Genomic DNA, 14607 nt, shown 5'->3' with positions numbered 1-14607 from the left:
CCAAGAGAAATGAAAACATATGTTCATACAGAGATTTGTACAGGAATGTTTAGAAGGGACTTTTTAATAAGAGCCCCAACCTGGAAACAAACCAAATATTCATCAACAGCAGAATAGATGTTTTAAAAGGTGATATAGTCATACTGTGGGATACTACGTACCAATGAAAAATAACAAACTACTAACACCTGCAACAACATGGATGAGCCTCAAAAACATTACACTGAGCAAAAAAAGCCAGACATAGAAGAATGAGGCCAGGGAATATACTTTATGATTCCATTTATTTTAAGTTCTCAAATGGGCAAAGCTCAACTATGGTGATGGGAATCAGACAATGGTTGCCTCTGGGAGCAGTGAGGCAGAGATTGATGGGAAAGGGGTAGAAGGGAACTTTCCCAGTGATGGGAAATGTTTATAGCTTCTCTATGTCTTGTCTCAGATGATGGTTACACAGGTATATATAGCTGCCAAAACTCATCAAATGGAACACTTAAGATGTGTGTATTCTATTTTATATAAAGTTTTATATATTTTATGTCTCAATTAAAAAAATAATATCAAGAGCCAGCGTGTATTGAACACGGACTCTGTGCAGCGTGGTGACAGACTGCCTATCGATGGTCTCAACGATGCTCACAGCCACGCAGAGGGGTGGGACCCATCACGGCCACCCTTTTTATCTGCGTGGCTGCAGAGCCATTAATTGGTGGAGATAGAACCTAAATTTTGTGGCCTGAGGTCTTATCTATTCTAATTATCTCTCTGGTTCCCCTGTTGTTTGGGTCCCCAATAGCATTTATCACATAGCGTTGTAGGCACTTAGAAAATAGCATTGGACTGAAAAGGTAAGTTCCAGGCATTGTCCGATGTCGAGTGAATGCGTGCTGAACCTCGGGCTCCCTGCTGGGGCTGAGGAGAAGCAGTGAACAGAGGGGCGCCCCCTCGGAGCCCGCAGCCTGGAGACCTGGACTCCCTGGGTGTTTGCTACTCCAGCGCTTCCCACTGACGGTCTCTAGGTCCAGCCTTAGGTTTTATTTTCTTTGCCTCCCAAGGCTCCACCTGGTTCCAGAGGGGGCCTTGGTTGGAAATGCTTCCCTTGATGGTGTAGGTGCCCTTGTATCTTCATAAAGGTGGCAGGTACCCTTTATGGAACCAGGTGCTGCTTCCAGAAGCAGGTCAAAGCACAGGCTCCTTGTCAGAGGGAGAGTTCTGAAGGCCCCTCGGGCTCCAGGTGCACACCTGGGCCTCTGCGTGGCCTCCCCATCTCAGGGGCTCTGGGGGATGCTCCTGTCAGAAGCTTCACAGTGGATGCCGCTTGTGCACGTGCACTGAGACCTTGGGGCCAGGCCTGCCCCTGCTTCCAGTTTCTAAAGACAGGTTTGGTGCAGGTTGAGACATCATGGCCCCATAAATCAGAGGGGGCCTGGGCCTTAGGGAGCTTGCTTTCCTGCCTTGGAATCAACAGGCAGCTCTACTGGGCCCTGGCCTGCCTGCAGATCTGGGGATGGGCATCCTTCTCTCTCTTCATTCTTCTCTGTCGTGTGCACAGAGTCACCTGGAGACGCACAGCTCTCCCTTTTCCCAGCACATTCCCAGCCACCAGCCCCAGCAGTGGTGGGCAGAGTCATGACCATCTGCCTGGGAGTTTGGGCCATGGAGCCCCCTGTCAAGATGCCCCAGTGACTGATCCCCTGCTGCTTGCCCTAGTCCACTCGGCCCAGGCTGTGCATCACCCTGCTTTCCCTGCACTGTCTCTGGTCACTAGCAATCAACAGCCTCAGTGACATGGCTGAGGATGGCCTCATCTGGGGTCACACGCTGATGTTCAACACCTTCACATCTTAGGGGATTTTTTCCTGATAATTGCCTCCACCCTGTTCTCATGAACCTTGGGACCACAGCAAGCCAGACTGCCTGAGAGGGTACTTGATGACCTGCTGGGAGCAGTATTTTGAGGGGCGTGAACCCTATCACCACCACTACCACACGCACATCTTGAGTGCTAACTGGCATATTACAGAGCTCTTGGCTGTGCATTTTGTCATTCAATCCCCATGTCATCCTGTAAGGGACACAGCAAGGGCCTATCACTCTCACTGTTTAGAAGAGGAAACAGGCCCCCAAACTTTTGGTAGGTTGGCCCATGTGGTGGTGTCTGAGCTGACAGACAGCAGGACAGACAGACGGCTCTGACTCCATGTTCCCTGAGCAGAGCCTCACACGGTCCTGATTCGGCCATTCCTCACACACATTTTTTTACTGTGGCCAGATGGGCTGTATGGGGTGTCTCCCTGGATGCGCCCATGATGAGGCTCGGCACGATCAAGACAGAAATCTGGCGCCTGCCGGCTCGTCCTCCACACAGAAACCAGGTGTTTGTTTTCTTCCAAAAAACTAATCTGACTGTGTCCCTCTCCTGCTTAAAGCCCTCGTTGTGTAGCAGGCACCACGCTTTATGTGTTTAACTCTTTAATCCTCACAACAGTTCTGTGAGATGGGCGTCAGGACTTGTGCACACAGATGAGGAAGGTGAGCCTGGAGGCACCACGCTTACTGACCTGCCGCGGCTCACATTCAGCAACTGAGGGGATTGGAACCTGGTTCCAGATCTGGCCACAAAGTCTGTGCACTGAGCCACCCCATGCAGTGCTTCCTGCTTTTTCAATTGTTTTCCTTCTAAGCCATCTGAAGTGGGTTAATTAGCATCTCCCCCAAAAGATATACCCGAATCTTAAACCTGGGCATCTGTGAATGTGACCTTATTTGGAAATAGGGTCCTTGTAGTTGGGACCGAGTTAAGATGATGTCAAACTGAATTAGGGTGGGCCCTAAATCCAATGACTGGAGTCCTCTTAAGAAGGTCATATGAAGACACAGAGACATGTAGGAGAACACCATATGATGACGGAGGCAGAAATCAGAGTGATGTGTCTAGAAACCCAGGAATGCCGAGGACTGCTGGCAGCCACAAGAAGCTGGGAAGAGGCAAGACTGGCTTATTCTCCTAGAATCTTGAAGGCAAGAAAGGCTTATTCCCCTAGAATCTCTAGAGGGAGCACAGCCCTGCCAACACCTTGATTTGGGACTTCTAGCCTCCAAAACCGTGAGGGAACAAATTTCTGTTGCTTTAAGCCACCCGGTCTATGGCATTTTGTTGCGCAGCCCTAGGAAACCAACACACCACTTATTCTTACTGCGGGGCGAGTCTGGGCCACGCTGGGTGCCGTATTCTCCTCCTGGAGATTTTCAACGTATGTCTGCGTGCGAACGGCTCTGAGAAGTCCCCAAACCAGGAAACCTGTTCAACACTATTTAATCAAGCATTTCCCAAACAAACTTGACCTCAGGACCCCTTTCTCACAGAACACTTTTTAGCATGTTGCAAAGCTGGGGCTCCAAGGAGCACACTTTGAGAAACACTGTTAAATGCCAAACAGGCCACCTTCCTAGGTACCTCAGGGCTATAAACAAAGCCACATGCAGGGCCCTCTTCAGGAAAACACCTTCTTCTGGATCGAACCTGCTTGCTTGAGTTTTTCATCACTTCTGACAGCCCCTGGCCCCTCTTATCAGCACTCTGAAAAAAAAAAAGACTTTGAGAAATTTAATTATTATAGGAACAGCTATGAAAATGCCATTCACAGTGAGCAGTGAACAAGATGGTAATATTTCATACCAGACAGGGACCCACAGGCAAAAATAGCAGAGGCAGATGCGCAGGCTTGTGTTGCTGCGTCCAAAGTGTGAAAAGACAAGAAGTCTGAGATCTGGAGCAGCTCTGTGGGAACTATGCACTCGCTTCTGCAGAGGAATTTCCCCAAAGGCAAACCTGAAAACTTCAATCATGGCTCAGGGATGCTTCAGCGTGCCTCCATCTCTGAGCCAAGAATGTCTCAGAGATAAGTGCACAGGGCCGCCCAGCAGACACAGGGCGAGGAGCAGCAGTTTCTCACCGTCCGGGGCTGCAGATGCCAAGGCCAAGGGATGGAGGAGCCACACACTGGCTTAATCTGCAAGGAGCTGTTTCCGCCCCAGACCCCACTGTGTTCTAAAAGGGCGGGCATTTTTAAAGCAAGGTCAAGTAATACACCTGACATCCTGCTGCCCATAGTCTTCCCCACCACCCATTCCTGCCTGGCTAACTTCTCGGCAGAAAAGTCGCTTCCTCCAGGAAGCAGTCCATGACTCTCCGGCCTACGGAGTCTCCCTACTTTAGTCTCCCCAAGCACCTTAAACAAACTCCTTTGGGGCTCTGGCACCACACGGATGACATGCTCCGTGACTGTCTCTGAAAGACCGTGGGCTCCATGAGGATGGAACGGTAATAGTCACTGCTGTGTCCCCAGCACCCAGCACAGGGTCTGGCCCAAGAGAGTACCCAGGACATAGCTGGTGAATGACTGCCTGCCCTCTTCTCTGGGAGCTCCCTCTATCTCCACTGCTACACCAGTCAGCATCCTTTCTCTATGTACCAGGCACCCAGCTCTGGAGGGAAATGGCTGCAGAGTCACCAGCACCACGAGCGAGTGCCCTTCTGGTGATGGTTACACAGGGCTGCAATCAGTGGACAGCAGCCTCACACTCTTGCAGATTTCCATCCTGAGATGCGGCAAACGTCTGTGTCAGTTTGCACTGTTCATTTAGTGTTCCAGCTGTCACATCCATTTTGGACCTGGCTTGACATCCTGAAGAAGGCCAAGGGTTCAGGTATGGGTCTGTGCACCGCTCCAGGCTGAGGAGGCTCAGGGGAGGAGAGCAGCCTCTGCCGTAGATGCGGAGGTCCAGTGGGAGGTCTCCTTGCTGGGGAGCACATTCTCTGAATGAGTGTGTTGGTGGCAAATCAGGTGAAAAACAAGGCTGTTTTCTTAACCAGCTCAGCTTCTCAGTTACATCAGATCCCCAACCCCAGGCTTGCCTCTAACCCGAGCAGGAAGATTCTGGATTAGCTGTCTAAAGGACAAGGCAACCTATAACGAGTCCAAAGATCCTCACGCACTGGCAACATTTGTCAGATATTGAGAAGGACAGTGGCAACATCTTGATTTTAAAGAAAACTGAGGCTCAGAGATGTGTGATCATTTGGCTAAATTCACAAACTCAGGACTTCTGACGTCCAGGCCAGTGTTATTTGGCCATTTACTTTAGGGGACACACATAAGGGTCAAGTTGGATCAAAATTAACTAGTTTTTGGTTTCTTTGTTTGTTTAGTATTTACTGTGTTCTGGGAAGTACGTTAGGAGCTTTATGTGCGTTATCTCATTTAATCTCCCTGCTAATCCTTTCAGGTATTGTTATTGTCCCAATTTTGTAGACAAGAAAACTAGGGAGCAGAGAGGTGAAATAACTTGACCAGTATAACATGGCTGATAAATGGGAGAGGCAGGATTCAAACCCAGTTCTGACTGATGGCAAAGCCATGCTCTTACCTGAGTCTCTTGGCAGCTTTCCAACATCTAGACAGTTCCCTGGTGTTAGGCAGACTGCAGTTTGTGGTCTGGGTTGACGACGCAAACTCACAGTGTCCCTGACTGCCATCAGGTGCTGGGGGCTGGGACGACTGCTGAGGGTGCCCTCTGATATAGGTGGGCATGGCTGGGATGCCCATGGACATGGCTGGGATGGCTAACGGGGAGCTAGGGGCTGCCAGGAGCACTTTTGGCCTAGCGAAGATGACCTGGACCTGGGAAGAATTGGCCATTGTCTCTTGGGCCCTGTCTGCCCCTGGTTAGGCTCTGGAATTCCTTGCTGTTGACATGAGCATGGTCCTCCCTGCAGGCCTGCGCTCAGGCCCTCGGGCCTCGCCCCCTTGATTCAGAGCTCCTGCATCCAGTTTGGGGCCTGTATTTTCTAGATCTGACTCAGAGAGCAGCAGCCCCTGCAGGGCCAGAGGCTGCCTTTGTGCCAGTCCCAACGTTGCTGCTGCTGTTGCTCACCGAGAAGGCTGATTCCACCACCTGGCAGTGGGGACCTTGGGCATGTTCTGCAGCTTTTCAATTTCTTCATCCATAAAGTGAGAATATTAACATTTATCTTATGAGTCATTGTGAGGAGTCAGTGAGGTAATATATGCAAGGCAATTAACACACAGAAATTATTCCACACCTATTAGCTTTGAAAACGATGTGATGGCGATGATGATGGCAACCATGACAAGGCATGGGGTGTGTACGCAGCAGATCCCAATCCATGCCAGACCATGCACGAACATCATTTAGTGCTTGGAAGAACAGACAACAAGACAAAACTGCCTGGATGTGAAGTGGGCTTGGTCATCCTTACAGTTTGTATCTGGCCTCTGTCTCCTACAAACTGTGTGAGTTTGAGGTAGTTACTTAGCCTCTCTGAGCCCATCCATTCAGAAGAAAGTTCTTCTGCACCACGAGGACTGGGCCTGCATTCCCTGGAGATGGAGCTTCCCAGGGCACAGAGATGTCAGCAGCTCCTGACGGGTGACTGGTCCTCACGGCAGTCTCACATCCCAGCTGAATGGACAAGATGACAGAGGCTGTTCTCAAGGATGAGCTGGCCCGGCTGGAGCACAGATGGGTTTGTGCAGCTCCTGCCCCACCTTTGTTCTCAGGAGTCATCCACCCTGTAGCCGCTGTCTTTGAACTCAGCTGTCTCTTCCCAGCTGCTCATCGGCCACCGGTCCAGCCCTTTCTTTTCAAAGAGAGCCTCCTATCTGTGAGAGAGTGCCCGGCCTCTGGGCCGGATCTCCCTGCCCGTTGCACCTGGCACCTGGGTAAATATGGCTTTCTGCTGGTTGCTTGCCCAGGACAGGGCCTGGCTCTGGGCTGGGCAGCCAGGAGGGAGACATGCGTCATGGGCCTCCTGGGCCCCTGGTGACCTGTGCTGAGCACTGGGGTTTGAGACCTTCTCTCCCTGGGGTTGAGGATGGCAGGACAACAGGGAAAGAACAGGATCTCTGTAGTCAGACAAACCTCGATTCAAGTCCTGGAACAGCTACCCTAGTGTGTGAGGTTGGACAGGACACTTGCGTTCTCCCAGCCTCAGTTCCCCATCTGTGAGCTGGGATAACAGTACTACCCACCTCAGAGGATGGATGGGGGCATCACATGCACGCAGCACAGGGCCTAGTACATAGTGAACACTCGAAGTTTATCAGCCATCATCAGTGCGTTGCTCTTCTGGGCTCTTCTCCTGGCTTGTAAGGAGATGGACAAGCAGGGACAATCCCGGGGTGGTGGGACCAGCGCTCTAGGGCAAGCAAGTGCTGGACGCAGTGGGAACGCTGGAGAAGGGGCCCTAGGACCGCCTGGACATCCAGAAGGTGCCACCTGGCATGAGGCTTGAAGGAGGAGGAGCTCCCAGGAGGATGAGGGGTAAGGGGCTCAGTCCCTTCCCTCAAGCTGCTGATGGGTGGCCGAGTGTCATCTCCCGTAGACAACAGGTAGGCCGTGACAAGGGCCATGAAAGAGCTGAGGGGACACTGCAGGGCAGTGGTGGGCAAGGGCAGCAGCCCTTTTTGGCTCCAAGGATCAGGAAAAACTTCATGGGAGAAGTGAAATGTGTGATGGATTCTACTTTAGTTGCTTTTGAACATGTAGACCGGGTAGAGGAAAGCACAAAGAAAATGTGGAGAATGCTGGAGGGGTGAGTCGGAGTGTATGGTAAGCGGGCTCTGGGCTGGGGTCCTTCTGGTGGGACGTGAAGGGCCAGGGCTGAGGGCTGGGAGGCAGGGGCCCCAGAGGCCCTTGGAGCAGTGAGGTGGGAATCTGGCTGGGAATCTCCTGGGATCCTTTATTCATGGCACAGTGCTGTGTTTGGAGACTCTGAATCCACAGCCCAGGGACTATGGAGGAGGGGAGGTCCCTGGGGCCTGACCACATCTGATTGGCCAGCTCTGCAGCCCAGAGAGGAGGCCTGGGAGGCAGGGGGAGGGGGGTGTGGAGGGGTGGAGCTTGGCTTCTGCTGACCTCTCCAATCACCAAGCCACTGCTTTCCCTCCATGGCTCCTTGCCTGCGTTTTCCCTTCTGGGCACTTAGCATCTCTCTTCACCCAGTTGCTCAGACCTCAACCCAGGCATTCTTCATGATTCTCCTCTTCCCCTTCCCCCTCCATCCAATGCATCAGTACGTCCTCTGCCTCCAAAAGCATCCTGAGTCTGACCTCCTCTCTCTCTCTCTCAAGCTGTCCTCACCTCTTGCCTCAGAAACTACAGTGGTCTGCGATCTGATCCCCAGCCACCACTCTTGTTCCCTAATGTCTCTTCTCCTCCCTGAAAACTGGAGTGTTTGTGACATTCCTCTCTCTCCATGTAGAGTAAAATCCAAGCACCCTAGGAGGCCTGCAGGGACCTGCGTGATCTTCCCGCCTGGCTGACCTCCCGGATCTCGCTTCCCATTCCTCTCTCCTGCTCATTGCACTTTAGCCACTTTGGCCTCCTTGTTATTTCTCACATACTCCCAAGCACTCTCCTGCCTCAGGGCCTTTGCACTTGCTCTTCCCTCTGCCTGGAACACTTCCCTGTGATACCCTCAGGGTTCACTGCTTCCCTTCACTCAGGTCCCTGCTCCAATGTCACTTCTTCCAAGAGGCCTCCCATGACTCCCTTAGCTAAAGCAGCCTCTCTTTCCCATCATCCTGTTTTATTATCTTATAGCCCTGATCAGTCTGAAAGGATCTCACGTATTTGTTCACATGGTTCTTGTCTGTTTCCCCCAGCTGGCCTGGGGGAAAGCTCATGAGGGCAGGGACCATGTCCCTCTTGTTGATCGCCAGACTGCCGTGCCTGGCACAGAGCCGGCTTCATAGTAGGAGGGCAGTCAATATGTGTTGAGTGATGGATGGATGGTGCAGGCTGTTGGGGCCTCAGTGGTTGGGGCTGAGCATGGGGAAAGGGGTGAGGATGGGACTCCCCTCTCTCTCTGGTGTCACTTCTCACCAGTTGGGACTTAGCTGGGACATCCTTTCCCTGTTGGTTCCATGCTGCTGGGACGTGGACCCTCCAGCTTCCCAGGGTCAAGGACTGGGGGTAGGTGTACAGATTCTATACTCCTTTATTGTTTTTGTTTGGGCATCTTTTTTGTTTTTTAACTTTTTGTTTTAGAAACTTTCAAACATCTGCAAAGATAGGAAGAATAGGATAATCCATACTGTGTACTCATTACTCAGCTTCAAAACAACTCCTGGCCAATCTTGTTTCGTCTATCCTACCCCCCACCCCACTCCTAAGGGTTACTCTAAAGCAAAGTCATGGACCCTGGGTTTGTGTCGAGAGCTTAGAGATACTTCCTGGCAAGCGTTCTCCTTCTCTCCCTCCCCCAAGCATTCCGAGTCCTCAGCGCTGTCTGCTCCCCAGTCAGACTAGCTCTCAGGAAGGGATCTGCCAAACGTGTTCGCATGAAGGTATAAATGACTGAGATTTGCGTGGTCATGGGGCTGGTGCTTTCATCCAAATTCCATATTTTAATAGTGGGGTGTCAGCTCCCCACCCCCACCCACAGCCAGGCAGAGGTGACCAAGTCATCCCAGGGCAACCCCAGACCATGGCTGGTTTCAGAGGCTGTAACACTGCTGCTTCCATCCTCTCAGGTCAGTCACCTGCAGGGAGTGGGCTAAGGGCAACGGAAGGGGTGTTTGCTGTGAGCCAGTCCAGACCTGAACTGGGGCTGGGGAGAACCCAAGTGTCTCCAGAATCATTCTTTATGACTTCTGGTGGAAAAACGCATTTCAGAGAGAGAAGAGAGAATGAATGAATGAATGAGTGAGAGAGAGAATAAGAGAGGAAGCAAGCTGTGAATCCCAGCCTGGTGGGGTGCGCAGGCGTTGCATTTGAGAACTGGGCTGGCCTCAGTAACAGCCAGGCCCAGATGGGCCCACGCACCAACCTGCTTTCCCTTTCCTTCTAGAATTTGACATTTGCTTTGCTTAAAGTTGGTAAAATGCTATTTCATTGGTTAGTGTTTTCATTTAGGTTGCATGACTGTCCTGCCAAGGTGATCTTGCTATTATAAAACGTAGAAAACTCCGTTTTGGAGAAGAACATAATACAAAGCAGATTTTGCTCCACAAAGTTGGGATCGCAACCAACAACTCTTTTCATTACAGTAAAATAAAGATCCTTGTCACTTCCTCGGGTGCCCCAGTCCCCAGGCCCACACTGGCTGCCAGCACTGCCCTTGCCCTGCTGCCCGCTGAGCCTGTGGAGCCTGAGAACTCGCCTTCTTCTGGGGAAGGAGCTGGAATTCGAGTCTGGACTCCCCAGCCATGGGCTCTTGGCCCCGCCCAAGTCCAAGACCAACACTCTGGCCAGGTTTCCCACTGAAATTTGTGGGAAGCTATGGGAAGACCCCAGCTGGAGGCCAGTTCTTAACCCATAGGTTCTCAGTGGCAATCTTTAGTGAGCAAAGGAATTGCCAGAGAGCTGGATACAAATCCAGAGTCCCGGGGCCGCCCCAGAGGTTGTGACTCCTACAGAAGAGACAGGGTCCTGGAATCTGCATTTTAATAAGCCAGCACAGGTGCTCTTGAAGCAGGGGGCCCTGGACCACATTCCAGGGGCACCACTATGCTGACAGGTACAGGGTGGTGGTTCAAGGGTAGGGTTGTTGGGGTTGGAAATCCTGAGTTTGAATCTTGGCTTACTGACTATGTAACTTAACCTGTCTGCACTTTAGTTTTCTCCTTCTGAAGTGGAGATAATAACTGTATCTACATCATACGGTTCCTATGGGTTCTATAAGATCCTGCCTTCAGAGCTCAGCACAATGCGAGGCACATTATCAGAGCTGAGTTCACGCTGACTGCTATCGTGACTATTATTTCCCACTGCTCCTCAACTGCACCTCTGCTCCCTCCCTCAACACACTTTTCCCCAAAACATTATCAACTGGATCTTTTTGGAGGGAAAAAGCCCTAATTTGAAGGATTTACCAATTCCTATGGTGTAAATATTCCCACTATGGCCAACTTAAAGCTCCTAACGTGATGACGTTGAACGTGGACTTGGAAAGAGATGTGCACAGCTGGTTAGGATGTGCTGGGACGAGCTGGCTCCAGTGCATCACCAATAGGTCCCTCCTCACTGTGAGATCCGGGTGTATTGTCGTTGCCTCAGCTGGAGCTGGTAAATGCAAAGGGCTGCGAGCAGGGGCTGATGTAATTGGTACCTCCTGCTGCAAGGGGCAGCTGGTTTTTGCAGTTTTGCTCTCTGTTTGTACTCATAGCTAATGCAGGAAATGAGAATTGTAGCCTCAAATTACTGTCATTGGGAATCCAGAGCAGAAATGATTATCAAAGAGCAGAGATGGCTCCAACATGCTAATATTTACCATTTGCCATGGACCACATGAAAGGGTATGAGGCCTCTAAAGGCACTGCTGTCTCCTTTGCTGGTTCTGGTTTGTTTTGGTTTGATCACTGAGAAAGACAGGCTTATCATGAAACAAGTGTGGGTCTTGGAGCCAGACTGTCTGCGATCCAATCCCAGTACTGCCATGTAACAATTGTGAGACCTCAGGCAAGTTAGCCAACCTCTCTGCTGCTCAGTTTGCTCCTCTGTAAAGTGGGTGTATTCATGAATGCATTGCAGAGTGTTGTGAGAAGTAGATGCCACATAGGCTGTGTGCCTGGTATAGGGCCTGGCAAAGAAAAGTGGCTCCGCGAATGGGAGCTAAATTAGGACTCTTCTCAGGAGGAATGTGCTGTCCAAGCATCTTTTCTGAGGCTACCCCTTTTCCAGGAGCTTAGAAGCTCACTGAGAATCCAGCCTCACTTGTGTAGGAGAAGGGTAGAAAGTTTTCATACTGGCAAGTTTCAAATGTTTCATTTCCTTCTCAAAGTGATCTTCTCTACACAAAGAAATATTAAATTCTTTCCTATAAACCCATCGTGTGAAAGATGCTGTATAGATTTTTTTGTGGCCGAGTTGGGAGGATATATTTGGGATGCTTTGATTTAAAATATAAGTTAAATGGTTACATGCCACTTAGAGACCTAGCAATAAAACATGAAAGGCTCAAAGATGGCAGAGCCCGCCAATGGAAGGACCCTGAATGCCTGAGCTCCCACTCAAGGAGAGCTATCCAGGAGAGCTGCCCGACCAGGAATCTCCACTGTGGACTTTTGGTGAGTGAGAAATACATCTTTTCTGTGCTAAGCCATTGAGATTTGAGATAGGTCATTACAGCAACTAGCATCAGCCAACCCTGACTGATATATACTTGTATAAGCGAAACGTATAAGCCTGGGAACCATTCAAAGACATGGTCAGTTATATTCCAGAGCAGTTAAACTGAGGTGCAAGACGAGCTCCCCTGTTACTGCCATTGTCCCAGACATAGAGCAGCAGTAAGAAGACCTGGACAGAGAAAACTAGTGGATTCCAAAACAATGCCACCTTGAAAGATGCAAGTTCTACATTGCAGATGGCTTGCCGTGTGCTTTGCACATCGACAGCTCTATGTGTCAATGTCCAGAAATTTATTTGAGTCCAGTTAATGTTTCTCCCAAGCCACATCAGGCACATAAGCTAGTTTCGAATAAAGAGCAAGGTTCAGTCCATTGTCCTGTGGCCCTCCCACTCTTCACTCCAAGGGAACTAAGGTGGCAGACAAGAGGCTCACACAAAGTTGATGATCTTCAGCTCTTTGTGCATTAATTAGTGTCCCGAGCCTGTGGGAGAATTGTAAACCTCTCCAGGGTCTGCCTCCCAGGTTACTTTTGGCTTTACATGTGGGCGTGAACTAACTATGCTCGTGGGGCCTCAGGAGCGCCTTGTGATCTCCAATTTTCATGTTATTTGGAGGGAAGGAGAGCTTCGGGGCTAAGGGTCACTTGCAAAAGTGTCCCTAAGAAGCAGAGTCCCCACCATCTTCTTTCTCTCACCAGTCCTCTTCGTTCATTTCCACTGTCTCCCTTGCTGTAGGCCTGGGGACCATACAGGACCTGCTTAAACTTGAAAAACAGAATTCTGCTTTCAAATTGCTCCTGAACCCACAAGACTCTTCCAAGTTCTTTAAAATCCGTCCATTCCTGTGCGCCCCCTCCTCAGAGCCTGGACCGTAGTCTTCAGTTACTTGGAGTTTGGTACCTGAAGACTGCCATCGTCTCCGGGACCCCACTCCTTTCCAGTGTATTCAGGGCCAAGCCCTGTTGCCTCTCTCTATGCAGCCTCCACCTGGGGCCCTCTGCCCAACTTTCCTGGCTGCTACCTCTGGGGGTCGAGCTTCCTCTCCTGGTTTGCTGCAGCCACTTCCTCACTGGCCCCTGCCTCCAGCATCCCCCTCCCACCCGGGGATCCTGCAGGCTGCGTTCTTTATAATCCCTCTGAAGCATAGCGCTCCCGACTCCTCACAAGTCTGCTGGAAAACTTTCCACGTCTTTGTTGGCCTTGACCCCGAATTGTCGATGATTTTCTGATGGAATCAGAGCGTCCTTTGTTCCAAAGTTTTCTCATTGTTTTCTTTCCATGGGATTGTAGAAAACATCTCCCGCCAGGCACACCCTACTGTTTTTGTGAAAATTATAGGCTGCAAATAACTGCTTAAGTCAACTGCCAGACGAGGTACTCTCTTCAGAGGGAAAATTCCAGCTGTTGAACAAGTTTATGGGCTTTATTTTTGGAGCAAAGAGTTTAAGGAAAGAACAGAATTTTCCAGGTGCCCCAACTCCACTCTTACTGGAAAGAGTATGTCTGAGTGGGCTACTTGTTCCAAGGGCAAATATATGACCCCAGTACTTATTCACCCCCTTTCTATTGACTTCCTTGGGCCCCTTCTGCAGCCTGACAGTAGACACTTTGGGAAACACAAGGAGAGGAGCAAAGGCAAGAGAAGAGAGAGAGGGCCTTTGCAGAGGCCATCCTCCATCCCACTCCTCCTGAGGTCTGGCTGCGCTCCCCTGCTGCAGGCTCAGCCAGTTGATGCTGTGTCCTGAGCATACTTTCTGGCTTAAGTCAGATTGAATCCAAACAGTCTCAAGTGAGACCCACCCAAAGACGAGCTTCCTCCCCTTGAACACTTGTAGGGAGCAGAGGGTACCCCGGAAGAGCTGCCCAAGCTCTGTGTTCACACCACGCTGACTCCTTGCATCCGGGGCGACCTGCCCTTCTACAAAGCATTCTGCACAACACTGAGGAGCACGTGAAGTGTGTTCACCTGTCTCCTTCTCCAGATCCCACCTCCCTCAAATGCCCGTGTCTCATTCTGCCCTGGAGATGCATACACCATCCTAGGTGGCCACCATTCGGGGAGGTCCCATATTCTAGAACCTGCCCAGTCTCAGGCACCCCCAGCAAAATGTATCCATCCTATGCTTCCCTCCCACCAAATCCTGCGATTAGCTGATCTGATAAACCGAGTGATATTTTATGTTTAATGAATAGTAATCACTCAGCATTAACCTAATATCTTGCTATTTCAAGATGTGGCCCGCAGACCAGCAGCAGCAGCAGCCCCTGAGAGCTTGTCAGAAATGCAGAAGCTCAGGCCCACCCCAGACCTAACAAATCAGCATCAATTTAACAAGATCCCCAGGTGATTCTAAAGCATAAGCAATCTGAGAGGCACTCACCTAATAGACATTATGCTGTTTTCAGCAGATAATTACTTTTAGTGCGAGACAGTTCATGTTAATGATG

At 50.6% G+C, this 14607-nt stretch overlaps 1 long non-coding RNA gene across 1 annotated transcript; it reads left to right on the top strand.

Moving 5' to 3' along the window:
• The first annotated feature begins 6879 nt into the window (after positions 1–6879).
• LOC139075097 (uncharacterized) lies at positions 6880–13415 on the top strand. Its single transcript, XR_011525144.1, has 3 exons — positions 6880–7415; positions 11960–12095; positions 12895–13415. It is a non-coding gene; the product is annotated as an uncharacterized lncRNA (long non-coding RNA).
• Positions 13416–14607: the final 1192 nt, after the last annotated feature.

The sequence above is a fragment of the Equus przewalskii genome, chromosome 13 (assembly GCF_037783145.1).
Source record: "Equus przewalskii isolate Varuska chromosome 13, EquPr2, whole genome shotgun sequence".
In the NCBI taxonomy this organism is placed as follows: domain Eukaryota; kingdom Metazoa; phylum Chordata; class Mammalia; order Perissodactyla; family Equidae; genus Equus; species Equus przewalskii.
The sequence above is the reverse complement of the archived record's forward strand: the minus strand, read 5'-3'. Positions and strand labels throughout refer to the sequence as shown.